The sequence below is a fragment of the Ctenocephalides felis genome, unplaced genomic scaffold, assembly GCF_003426905.1.
Source record: "Ctenocephalides felis isolate EL2017-DRISC unplaced genomic scaffold, ASM342690v1 CF-g0.4_SCAFFOLD_01170, whole genome shotgun sequence".
NCBI lineage: Eukaryota > Metazoa > Arthropoda > Insecta > Siphonaptera > Pulicidae > Ctenocephalides > Ctenocephalides felis.
The window spans coordinates 40819444-40830169 of record NW_020537324.1 but is presented as its reverse complement, the minus strand read 5'-3'; the positions used below and the strand labels follow the sequence as shown (position 1 = coordinate 40830169).

Genomic DNA, 10726 nt, shown 5'->3' with positions numbered 1-10726 from the left:
ACCGGATTCCCTTTCGCCCGATGGTGTGAAATTTTATTCAAAATAAAATACACCGACATCACATAGGATTTCTCCTGGGGCTTAGGATCGACTTACTCGTGTGCAACGGCTGTTCACACGAAACCCTTCTCCACGTCAGTCCCCCAGGGCCTCGCTGGAGTATTTGCTACTACCACCAAGATCTGCACCGATGGCGGCTCCAGGCAGGCTTACGCGCCCAAACCCTTCTGCCACACCACCGCGAACCCTCCTACTCACCAGGGCGTCAAAACAAACTATTATGAACGTTTCTCATGCCCTGGCGGCCGAGTATAGGCACGACGCTTCAGCGCCATCCATTGTTTCTAAGGAGTTGTTACAACACTCCTTAGCGGATTCCAACTTCCATGGCCACCGTCCTCTGTCTTAAGCAACCAACCCTTTCATGGTATCCCATTAGCGTCGTTTAGGCGCCTTAACCGGCGTTTGGTTCATCCCACAGCGCCAGTTCTGCTTACCAAAATGGCCCACTAGGCACTCTGATCCAAATCTCTGGCTTCACTATTTAAGCAAGCCAGAGATCTCACCCATTTAAAGTTTGAGAATAGGTTGAGGTCGTTTCGGCCCCAAGGCCTCTAATCATTCGCTTTACCGGATGAGACTCGCTCATCGAATGCCAGCTATCCTGAGGGAAACTCGGAGGAACCAGCTACTAGATGGTTCGATTAGTCTTTCGCCCCTATACCCAGTTCCGACGATCGATTTGCACGTCAGAATCGCTACGGTCCTCCATCAGGGTTTCCCCTGACTTCGACCTGACCGGGCATAGTTCACCATCTTTCGGGTCCTAGCGTGTACGCTCTGTGCGCCTCTTCTCGCAATGAGAGTGAGACGCCCCGGGATTGCGAGCACGCATCCGTAGATGCGGTCCGTCATCCCTCAGTTACTTAAGCAAACCTTTACGTTTCATTGCGCCTTTAGGTTTTGTATTTCCCAATGACTCGCGCACATGCTAGACTCCTTGTCCGTGTTTCCAAGACGGGTCCTGAAAGTACCCAAAGCAATAGCATCGCTGACCGGTAATAGAGTCCGTCCGAGACACGCAGCTAACAGCTCGAGGCGGCATCGATGCCGGACCCAGGTCCGACGGCCAATAACCGTCCGTGCTTGCAACCGGCCGAACGCTTAAAAGCGACCCTATACCATATCGTTTATACCGTCTGGCAGTCGGCCGGAGCACGCGGGGTCTGACGCGAATAAATTCGTGACAGGCTACCGCCGCGGTCGTAGATCGACACCAAACGGGTCGCGACGTCCTACTGAGAGAGAAGTGCATGCCATCGCCGCCTAACCGCATAAACCGACGGCGTATCGCAGGACGAATCCCGGTCAATCGCACGCCCAATAAATGGAAGACAACGATACATTGAATCTCTCCTTTCGATCTTTCGGGTTTCTCAGTTTACCCCTGAACGGTTTCACGTACTCTTGAACTCTCTCTTCAAAGTTCTTTTCAAACTTTCCCTCACGGTACTTGTTCGCTATCGGTCTCGTGGTCATATTTAGCCTTAGATGGAGTTTACCACCCACTTAGAGCTGCACTCTCAAGCAACTCGACTCTGAGGAGAGATCCTCTCGATACGCGCAACGGTCGCTACGGGCCTGGCACCCTCTATGGGTAAATGGCCCCATTCAAGATGGACTTGAACTCGCCGCAACGCACCGAGATAATCGGATCCTCCCTAACACTACATTTCCCAGCGTCGTCTCCGGCCGCGGGATTTAGTGCTGGGCTCTTCCCTGTTCGCTCGCCGCTACTAAGGGAATCCTAGTTAGTTTCTTTTCCACCGCTTAGTAATATGCTTAAATTCAGCGGGTAATCTCATCTGCTCTGAGGTCGTATTATGATTATGATGTGGTCTCGCAAACGTTAGTAAGCAAGCGCACACAAAATCGACGAGGAACCTTTGAATCGTCCAAATTTGCCGGAACGAAACCGCATTTCGAAGAGTTTCGGGTTCCGGTTATTGGAGGTCGCAAGAATATAAAATCTCTAGGACACACAACCCCCGCCGTAATCCCACAAACTCAACGAACGGAAATGTCCGATGTTGCAAAGTGGACTGGCTCACACGTTGAGTGAATTATTTAAGAGCACGCATTTACGCGAAACTCCATCATTCGCCGGCAAGCCGTTTAAAAAGCAAGCGGCAGTCTGGTAATGTTATACGACTCTCAGCCAGAGGTGGTCCGGGAACAGTATCCGAGGACCGCAATGTGCGTTCGAAATGTCAATGTTCATGTATCCTGCAGTTCACATGTCGACGCGCAATTAGCTGCGTTCTTCATCGACCCACGAGCCAAGTGATCCACCGTTCAGGGTGATTTTTATATATTTATACATGTTTCGATCGTGATTCCCTCGAAATCGTTTAAGATAACTCGGGCGATTCTGAAACTAGTATGATTATTATGGTTACAATTAGTACACCGTAAAGCTTTCGCGTTTCGGTCCGAGATACAAATCTCGTTTCAAAATTGAAATATGAATATTTCACTGTGTGTGAGATTGAAAAATCTGCTTTCGCTGATTTTTCATTTTCTTAAAACAACGCAATGAAGCGAATGTTCAAATTCGCACAATTTGAATAAATGTGCAGAGTATATAGAATACTAACGCAAGCGTTTACTACAATCGACTTTAAAACACTAGACTTTCATCTAGCGCCCAAAGAATTGATTAGCTATCGTTTAAAGTATATATTCAAAAAGAACGCCGTTTTCACAACGAACTTCGTCATTCGCTCAGGCATCTGGCGATACCGAGCAGATATACATGGCAGTGCTCTCACACAATGCATAAGAGCGCTAAGCGGTTGTAAACTGCGTCACGCTGCTTTTGCACACTGCGCAATATTTTGCGACTAGCTCCGGTCAAACGTTAATGAAACGAATGATCATTGCCAGAGGCTTTTGCCCACCAGTATATTATACTACGCATTTAGCGCACATTAGCGCTTCATTCACTTAATAGTAAATGTACGTTATGATCCTTCCGCAGGTTCACCTACGGAAACCTTGTTACGACTTTTACTTCCTCTAAATAATCAAGTTTGGTTATCTTCCCAGCAACATCGGCAATGTCGAAACGCTGCCGCGCACCGGTCCGAAGACCTCACTAAATAATTCAATCGGTAGTAGCGACGGCGGTGTGTACAAAGGGCAGGGACATAATCAACGCAAGCTTATGACTCGCGCTTACTAGGATTCCCTCGTTCATCATGGGGGAATTGCAAGCCCCAATCCTAGCACGAAGATGCTTCAACGGATTACCCGGACCTTTCGGCCAAGGAAACCTGCTGATCTCTTCATTTAGCGCGCGTGTGCGGCCCAGAACATCTAAGGGCATCACAGAATCCTGTTTATGCGTCAATGTCAATGTAAAGGCCGCAGGCTCCACTCCTTGTAAGTGCCCTTCCGTCAATTCCTTTAAGTTTTCAGCTTTGCACCATACTTCCCCCCCCGGAACCCAAAAGCTTTGGTTTCCCGGAAGCTGCCGCCCCGCCGAGTCATCGAGGAACTTCGGCGGATCGCTAGCTGGCATCGTTTATGGTTATAACTAGGGCGGTATCTGATCGCCTTCGAACCTCTAACTTTCGTTTTGATTGATGAAAACACATTTGGCAAATGCTTTCGCTTCTGTCCGTCTTGCGACGATCCAAGAATTTCACCTCTAACGTCGCAATACGAATGCCCCCAGTTGTCCCTATTAATCATTACCTCGGAATTCCGAAAACCAACAAATAGAACCGAGGTTCCTATTCCTTATTCCATGCACACAATAATTCAGGCGAATGAGCCTGCTTTAAGCACTCTAATTTGTTCAAAGTAACGTACCGGGCCCACCTCGACACTCGGTGAAGAGCACCTTGGTAGGATTTTGAGTTGGGCCGCGCCTTTTTACGGGGCTAAGCCCACCGGTAGGACGTCCCCCAGACATGCCAATTGAACACCGCGAGCGGTGAACCGACAGTGTGGGACACAGATTCAACTACGAGCTTTTTTAAAACCGCAACAACTTTAATATACGCTATTAGAGCTGGAATTACCGCGGCTGCTGGCACCAGACTGGCCCTCTAATAGATCCTCGTTAAAGGATTTAAAGTGTACTCATTCCGATTACGGGGCCTCGGATGAGTCCCGTATCGTTATTTTTCGTCACTACCCTCCCCGTGCCGGGAGTGGTAATTTGCGCGCCTGCTGCCTTCCTTGGATGTGGTAGCCGTTTCTCAGGCTCCCTCTCCGGAATCGAACCCTGATTCCCCGTTACCCGTAACAACCATGGTAGTCGCAGAAACTACCATCGACAGTTGATAAGGCAGACATTTGAAAGATGCGTCGCCGGTACTAGACCGTGCGATCGGCACAAAGTTATTCAGAGTCACCAAGTCAAACGGTGAGCAAGGCAAGCCCGCCCACCGATTGGTTTTGATCTAATAAAAGCATTCCTTCCATCTCTGGTCGGAAACTCTATTTGCATGTATTAGCTCTAGAATTACCACAGTTATCCAAGTAATGTGGGTACGATCTAAGGAACCATAACTGATGTAATGAGCCATTCGCGGTTTCACACTTAATGTGGCTTGCACTGAGACATGCATGGCTTAATCTTTGAGACAAGCATATACTACTGGCAGGATCAACCAGGGTGCTATATATATAATAGCATAGTGCGTAAATGTCCCTCGGCGTCACCCAGAGACCACACTTTGTATAGAAAAGTTCGATGAATATTTCTAAACAACGAATTTCTTACATATATATATCTGAGTCGTACGATATTCCCTAACGCATGATCTGATACACGTTTACATCGCGACTTGATATTTTATATATATCTGCGCGCTTACACAGAGGCTAGACCTTTAACAACCGTCGAAACGGCGGTCCGTACATGAAATTTGCGGTCCCAGACCCAGTTAATTTCAAACAGTCTCTTTACCCTTCGTTAGATTGAAAACGTCGGGGCGAATTCATTATAAGAATTCATCGTTATAACTAACTTTTATTCTCGCTCGGAGAGTATTGAGTTGATTGCATTTGTATATTTTATTTTCCGCAATAGAGTCTTTGCGTCAACGACACATGCCCGCGGATATGCTGTACAGTATGGTTGAACACTTATAAATAAGGTCCAGAACCCGGCCGTAAACCGACATCCGAACATACGGCGTATATTATTCTAGACAACGGTCTACGACAGTTTGACCTGCAGCGACGGGTCGCCCGGGTTACCGTGCGAACCATCACCGCGATGGTCTGGACAGGCTATATGGCGGGTCGCAAGAAATAAATTCTCTAGGACGCGCAACCACTTTAGCAATTTTAGAGCACGTTGTGGTCCAAAAACAAACGTCCTCGCTTTAAAATTGAAATATGAATATTTCACTGTGTGTGAGATTGAAAAATCTGCTTTCGCTTTTTTCATTTTCTTAAAACAACGCAATGAAGCGAATGTTCAAATTCGCACAATTTGAATAAAATGTGCAGAGTATATAGAATACTAACGCAAGCGTTTACTACAATCGACTTTAAAACACTAGACTTTCATCTAGCGCCCAAAGAATTGATTGAGCTATGCGTTTAAAGTATAATATTCAAAAAGAACGCCGTTTTTTTCACAACGAACTTCGTCATTCGCTCAGGCATCTGGCGATACCGAGCAGATATACATGGCAGTGCTCTCACACAATGCATAAGAGCGCTAAGCGTTGTAAACTGCGTCACACGCTGCTTTTGCACACTGCGCAATATTTTGCGACTAGCTCCGGTCAAACGTTAATGAAACGAATGATCATTGCCAGAACTTTTGCCCACAGTATATTATACTATAGGAGCGCACTTGATTACAGCAATAATTTGTCGAGTAATCACAAGATTTTCATATTTGTGGTCAGCAGACCCAAATAATTTTAACTCGCACCGATCGAACGTTCATAAATGAATGATCCTCGGTGCGAGAAGCTTCGTCAGTTCTGCTGCACCACCCATCTATTTGACTTTAGTCCATTTGTAAAATCCTATATTATTAAAATATATAGATTTTATATTTGCGGTCCGCAGACCCCAATAATTTCAACTCGCTCCGATCAAACGTTCATAAAACGAAAGACCATCGCTGCGAGAAGCTTTGCTAGTTCTGCTATATTCACATATATTTGACCGTAGTCAATTTGTAAAATTCTATATATTAAAATATATAGATTTCATATTTGCGGTCCGCAGACCCAAATAATTTCAACTCTCTCTGATCGAACGTTTAAAACGAATGATCCTACCACCAGTTATCTATAGCCGCAAACCAGCATCCGAATATATACGGGTATATAATTCTAGATGTGGCTCACAACATTATTAAAGTTACGCTAATATATCATTGACAGACTAAAAGTATCGAATATGATGTAAAAACTACACCGGGGAATGATATCCGTACCCGCCCGAACAGCATAGCGTACTTTAGCCTGAGCTTGCTCGCATCGCATCGACACGACCTATTCCCCTATATAAGGGGCGCGGGCCACAGCGTAAGTATTAGACTGAGTCCCAAGCGACGTGATTTGACCTGCGGCGAGGCGTCGCTCCGGGTTACGGTGTGAATCGTCAAGACAAAAGTCGGGGAAAATTTCGAACTGTGAAACCCTTATGATAGAAAAATTTTTGTTCGAAAATTTTGTTAGATGTTCAAACATGGTTTATAATATATGGACAATATGAATTATAGTTAATTTTGAGTTTTTAGGTGTTTTTGGGGTTTTTTTAAACTTTGGTTTTTTTAAACTTGTATAAAATTATGTATTTATTGATTTTTATAGATCTCAATGAATATAAAACGAATTTATATATAGTTATATTATTTTTATAATTATTTGTAAATTTTCTAATTTTACAATAAATGTTCAAACCAGTTTTCCTCGATTTTCTCTTAAACCGTAAAAGATACGAAAAAACTTTGTTCGTACGAAAGATGCAGAATAAAATTACGAATAAAATGGTATATAAATGGTTAGGTGTGTTCATATAATTTTCTCTAGATTTTCCGATTTTTCCGAATTTTCACGACGGCAACTCGCCTGTAGGCCACACCGTTGGGAATTCGAAGTTGTGATATATGGAAAAAGAACTAAGAATTTTGAGACCTTTCTAATGATGTATAATACTTTATATGTTTTCTATAGAGAAATATCGAATCGTGAGGAGTATTGCTCCAACCTAGCCGCACTTTGCATTTTGACAAGTTAACAACTACACAGATTGCTTTATACTATCTAAACCGTAAAAGATACGAAAAAACTTTGTTCGTACGAAAGATGCAGAATAAAATTACGAATAAAATGGTATATAAATGGTTAGGTGTGTTCATATAATTTTCTCTAGATTTTCCGATTTTTCCGAATTTTCACGACGGCAACTCGCCTGTAGGCCACACCGTTGGGAATTCGAAGTTGTGATAAAAAAGAACTAAGAATTTTGAGACCTTTCTAATGATGTATAATACTTTATATGTTTTCTTTAGAGAAATATCGAATCGTGAGGAGTATTGCTCCAACCTAGCCGCACTTTGCATTTTGACAAGTTAACAACTACACAGATTGCTTTATACTATCTAAACCGTAAAAGATACGAAAAAACTTTGTTCGTACGAAAGATGCAGAATAAAATTACGAATAAAATGGTATATAAATGGTTAGGTGTGTTCATATAATTTTCTCTAGATTTTCCGATTTTTCCGAATTTTCACGACGGCAACTCGCCTGTAGGCCACACCGTTGGGAATTCGGAGTTGTGATATATGGAAAAAGAACTAAGAATTTTGAGACCTTTCTAATGATGTATAATACTTTATATGTTTTCTTTAGAGAAATATCGAATCGTGAGGAGTGTTGCTCTAACCTATCCGCACTTTGCATTTTGACAAGTTAACAACTACACAGATTGCTCTATAACATCAAAACCGTAAAAGATACGAAAAAACTTTGTTCGTACGAAAGATGCAGAATAAAATTACGAATAAAATGATGTATAACTCGATATATGTCATAATATATTTTTCATGAGATTTTTCAATTTTTACTTTAAATTAAAAAATGTTTGAAATTTTTCGCTGACTTTAAATTCATTTGCGGGTTATGCTTTTTTTTACAATATTGTTTCAAATGATGTAAAAAGTTAAATTAGCGAGGTGCCTCAATATGCAAAAAATTGGCCCACTCTAATATACGAGTATATATATATATATATATATATATATGATTTAGTTGTTAATTTTGAGTTATACTCATTTGAAACCGTAAAAAATTTAAATTAATAAAATAGCAATAAAAAAAATTTAAAAAAAATGGTTGTACAGGTGATCAAATGGTCAGACTACATAGATACAGGATAAGGATTATGCAAGAAAATAGTTATTGAAATCAAATTGAAAAAAATCAGTAATGTCATTAAAACCAAATTCTTTAAAAAGTTTAACTAGGGAAGCATGAATTTTTTTGCTGTCTAAGTTTCGGATATTGAGTGGAAGTTTATTCATAAGCTGAATACCTAGACCGCCGATCGTATTGCAAGAGCTGGCTAATTTATATGTGCGCGCCTTAATAAGTTTGTGTCTAGTGTTGTAGTTTGAGGAGGACGAAGCCATATCAAAAAGTTTCTAATTGTTTTTGATGAAAGTTAATGTTACCAGCATGGAACAGTTAGAATATTGTATTTTTTAAATATGGGTCTGCAGGAGGCTTTGCTGGGCAAAGAAAAATTTATTCGTATAGTTCTTTTCTGAAGCTTAAATATTTTAATTAGTTCGGATGAAAAACCCCAGAATTGGATGCCGTATGAAACGTGAGAATAAAAGTTGCTATAATAAACTGAAAGTAAGCATTTTAAACCAAGTTTGGGTTTTAGGGTGCGCAACATGTTCTAGATAAAGTTGGTGATAGTGAGATAGAGATATGATCAGACCACTTTAAATTATCATTAATATAAAGAAATATAAATAATATTAATATTAAGAAACTTTGATACTTGCGAAAAATTATATGCTGAATTATTGATGGAATAGAAGTAATATTATTGGATAAACGAATTTTTGTACAAAAAGATATGATTTGGGTCTTATCATTATTGAGGACCAGATTATTTTCACAAAACCTGTTTGTTATTTCTGACATAACCACGCTTAATTTATGTTGTAATTCATTAAGAGATTTGGCCTTGATGATAATGCTGGTATCATCCGCAAAAAGAATAAAATCACAAAGATTTGTACAATGAGGTAAATCATTAATATATATGAGAAATAAGAGAGGCCCTAAAAATTGATCCTTGGGGCACACCCAATGTACTTGTCAATTTATCCGAAATTATTTGCTCGTGATCGTTATTTAAGTAAACGCTTTGTGTTCGATTAGACAGGTAAGATTCAAATAGTTTGAGCAAACGTCGGCGAATACCACAATTTTCTAATTTTTTAAGAAGTCTTTGATGAGAAATACTATCAAAAGCTTTGGACAGATCGCAAAATATCGCAGTACAATATGTGGCTTCTTTGAAGGAGTCAATGATGTTATGAACTAAATTATAAATTGAGTGGGAAGTAGAATGGTTCTTTCGGAAACCATGCTGATTCTTGAACAAAATATTATATTTATTGAGAAAAAACGTTAATCTAGTATGCAAGATTTTTTTCAATTATTTTATCGAAAGAGTTCAAAAGGGAAATGGGACGGTAATTCTTTATATCGTCTTTATTATTTTTCTTATGAAGTGGAAAATTTTTTGAATGCTTGAGGTGTGTTGGAAATATTCCTTCATCGAAGCATTTATTTAAACATAGCATAAATTTTTCTATGAAAAAGGGATAGAATTCTTTAAGAATAAGACTAGGTATCTGATCCGGACCCGCTGAACTAGTAACTTTTATCGATAGAAAGGTTTGCTTTAGTTCTTCTAAATTTACAGGATAAAGAACGAATGTAGAATTATTTCGCGCGGATAGATTTTTAGTCGAACTAATGGTGATCGAGTTAATTGCGCTTGTTAATTTAGACGCTTCGGTGACAAAAAAGTGATTAAATTTATTAGATATGACTACCTTATCAATAAACTTGTCGCCGTTAATTGTAAGACAATCAATCTGTGAAGATTAATTTTTGTGTTGAATTCCGAGTTAATTAAAGACCAAATTGTTTTCTGTTTATTTGCTGAATTAAAAATCAAGTTTTTGTTGAATTTGATATTTCAAAAAATAAATTATAAAAGCCATGTTATCATTATGTACCGATAATCTCTCAAATAATGCTAATCTTTTAAGTGAAATTCTCAACCCTTTAGTTAGCCAAGGAGTTGAAGTATTATTTTTTGGGCAAACGGTTTTCTTAATTGTGAGGAAAAGCTTGATTGAAGTTGAATAAAAATGTAGAAATAAAGTAGTCGAACATTGTATTTGAGTCTTTGGACTTGTTTAGCAAGGTCCATTATTCCTTTTCCAAAAGATATTTGAAAATCAATTTATTTGATTCATCAAAATAATGTTTGTGTAAGATAAAGGTAGATTTAAAAGTTAAAAAATTACAAAAATTTAATATTATGCCTCGATGGTCTGAGAGAGTGGTATTTATAACACGCGAATCAAAGTCTTTTAAATTGGTGAAGAAATTATCAATGCAGGAAGAAGATTGATGCGAAAAACGAG

At 40.1% G+C, this 10726-nt stretch overlaps 1 non-coding gene across 1 annotated transcript; it reads right to left on the bottom strand.

Moving 5' to 3' along the window:
* Window positions 1–2208: 2208 nt before the first annotated feature.
* LOC113368530 lies at window positions 2209–2363 on the bottom strand. Its single transcript, XR_003366433.1, has one exon. It is a non-coding gene; the product is annotated as a 5.8S ribosomal RNA (ribosomal RNA).
* Window positions 2364–10726: the final 8363 nt, after the last annotated feature.